This window comes from Echinops telfairi, unplaced genomic scaffold (assembly GCF_000313985.2).
Source record: "Echinops telfairi isolate 266 unplaced genomic scaffold, ASM31398v2 ScPeMD7_7420;HRSCAF=8458, whole genome shotgun sequence".
Taxonomy (NCBI): Eukaryota; Metazoa; Chordata; class Mammalia; order Afrosoricida; family Tenrecidae; genus Echinops; species Echinops telfairi.
The window spans coordinates 15,196,313-15,199,554 of record NW_022111320.1 but is presented as its reverse complement, the minus strand read 5'-3'; positions in this window follow the sequence as shown (position 1 = coordinate 15,199,554).

The following is a 3,242-nucleotide window of genomic DNA, read 5'->3' as shown; positions in this document are numbered from 1 at the left end:
AAAAACACAAATAAACAAGCCCTTGTGAATTCAACCTCAAGGAGACTTCATGTGTGCAAAGCAGCACAGCTCCACGGGGTTTTCTTGCTGTCATCTTCCACGATGAGTTTGAACTGCCAGCCTTTAGTCAAGTACAAGCTGTTGGTGCCACCCAATGCACGCAGCAAGTGCGGAGGACGACAGTTCTATGCGCGAGGCTCACGCACTCCATTATCGTCTTAACTCAGGTGGGCCACGTTCCCCCCTGGAAGGAGGTACGGTCTCTGCATGAATGGATGTGCCTTGACCTCACCCTCTTTTATCCTCTTTTGGTCAAATTATCTTCTCCCTCTGTTTTGTTTTTGTTACCTTAAGTTCTGTATTGACTGCAGAACTACCTTAATAAGGATTTAATTTGTCTTTTGGACCCAAATGATAGTTTTATGAATACAGTTGTTTTATGTAGTGCTCTGGTCAGCCAATGGCATCTATCTCAAGGGTGATGCCTTTATTATTTTTAAATTTTGTATGATTTTGAACTCAGATATACTAAGAACTCAAACTTTATGTTATAGTACAAATGTCTATGTATCGTCTTTTAAAATCTTTCTTAATAAACTTAGGAGGTAGGCAGTATGTTCATGTTTCCTCCAGTATACAGATGAAGAAATGGAGGCTCAAGAGAACTTAAGTGATTTCTCTGTTAACATGGAGCAAGACGATGGCAGGGTGGGGGCTGGGGGGGGGGGCGGTTCATTCCTGGTCTGCTGATTCCTATGCTATTGCTCATGACACAATACCAGGTGCAGCATCTTCAATAACTCTCTGAACTTGTTATTTTTCATTAATTAATTATATGTGGTATTATCGTATAGCTTCCCTTGTTTTAAATTAGTATCTCTGATAGTGGTGCTTATCTGTTGGATGAGTTCACGATTTGTAAGCACTTGGTGGGATACTATTATGTGTGATTTTCTGAATACCTAGACTATAGTTGGAGTGCTCTCCTCTCCATTATCTCCCAAATCCCTGCTCTCCTGAGTCCCAAACATCAGCATAAAAGTGCAATGTATCAGACCAGGTGTACCACTCAAGGTTTCAAGCCTAAAGAAGAGAGCTGCAATTCAGGAGTGAAAACCCTCCTACTCCTGCACACTGGCCCTGCTGGAAAGGAATGAGAAGTATTCCCACCAAAGAGCAGAGAAAAGAAGGAGGGGAAGGGAAAAGAAAAGAAGGGAAGAGAGGGGAAAGGAAGGGCAGAAAACACCCAGCGACAAGGGCCCAAGAACAATCAGATCATCCTTCATCCTGGACAGAACTACAAAGCAAGGGTCATTGCAGATTCATCCCAATAATGCAATGCTCATTCGTTAAGCAGCTCCCACGTACCAGTTACATTTTTAAGCAAGGAATACAAAACCGCACACGAAATAATTCATGTGCTCTAGCACAAAGCAAAACTGAACCTGCAAGAAGTTCGATGGGAATGTTTCTGGCAGCGATCCTCACCTTTGAAGACCTCCAGTTGACCTGTCGGGGCATGGTAGAACATATTGCTGAGCCCTACCTAAGTGTTTCTGGGTTACTACATCTGGGACGAGGCCTGAGAATCTGCATTTCTAGCCAGCTCCCAAAGCATCCTGAGGCAGTGAGTCCAGTTTCCACCATCTGAGAAGCAGTGACCTAGTTTTATTTCTGTTCCTCCTCTGTAAAAAAAGAGGATAGTTCAACAATGAGCTGCTTTAATACTACAATGCAGTGAATTGACTTTATATTACTTTTCTTGCTATGACTTTATAATTCACACAGGATGACTGGCTAGGATTAGGCAAATGAGTGACTTATGGTCCAGTGAGGCAATTGGTCAGTTTGCAGTCCTGGTGGCCAGAGCATGGCTTGGATGATAAAAGAGGCAGGCTTATATACCACAGTACCAAAAATAGTTGGGTGCCATTCGAGGTAAAATACAATAAACTGATGGTGTTGAAGAAAGAAGTCCAAGCTGCAATAAAGGAATTGGTGAAAAACAAAGTTCAAGTAATTTACGGAATATCAATTGCAACATTCAGATTAACTGATGAAACACTGGAAACACCCACTGGTCCATGCTGAAAAATTTGAAAGACGGCTAACCGGCCAACTGATTACAAGAGATTTATGTTTGTGTCCATTCCAAAGGTAATACAAAAATAGTTGCACAGTAGCTCAACAGGGAGCTACCAGAAATTCAAGCCAGATTCAGAGGAGGGCGTGCGAGAAAGGATACCAGAGCTGATGCTAGATGGGTCTTGACTGAAAGTAGAGAATACCAGAAAGAGTTTCACGTGTGTTTCATTAACCATGCAAAGGCCTTCAGGTGTGTGGAGCCTTAGAAACTACGGATGCCATTAGGAAGAATGGAAATTCCGGAATACTTAATTGTGCTCATACAGAACCAGTACACAGACCCAAACCCAAATTAGACTCACTTTCGAGTTGATTCTAACTCACAGTGACCCCAGAGGCCAGGGTAGAAATGCTTCTGTGGTTTCCATGACTGTAACTCTTTACAGAAGTATGAATCCCCTTCTTTCTCCTGTGGACCAATTGGTGGTTTCGAACTGCTGACCTTGTATGCCACTAAAGCTTCAGAGACAACCATTTGAACAGAAAAAAGGAGATACTAAATGGTTTCTTAAAGCAAGAAAGATGTATGGTAGGGTGTATCTTTTTATTATAATGAGTCCATCTATACAGTGAGCAAATAATCTGAGAAGCTGGACTATAGGAAGAAGAATGTGGCAGCAAGATTGGAAGAAGACTATGAGCAACCTGCAATATTCAGATGATAGAACTTTGCTTTCTGAAAGTGAAGTGGACTTGAAACACAATGATAGCTATCAAGACAACGGCCTTCAGTGTGGACTGTATCTCAATGGACAAAGCCTCACAACTGGACACTTGACAAAATCATGACAAATGGAGAAAAGATTGAACTTGTCAAAGATTTCATTTTACTCGGATCCACAGTCAGCAGTCAATAAATTGAACGACATACTGCATTGGCCAAACCTACTGCCCAAGAGCTCTTTGAAAAGTATTCAAAATCATAGCTGTCACTTTGGGGAGTAAGGCGCATCTGACTCAAGCCTTGGCATTTTTCACCACCTCAGATGCATTTGAAATCTGGACATCTCATGATCACACAGGCTGGTGTGCTTGTTCCATGTGGATTTTGTTGCTTCTCAGCTAGATGGCCGCTTGTTTATCTTCAAGCATTTAAC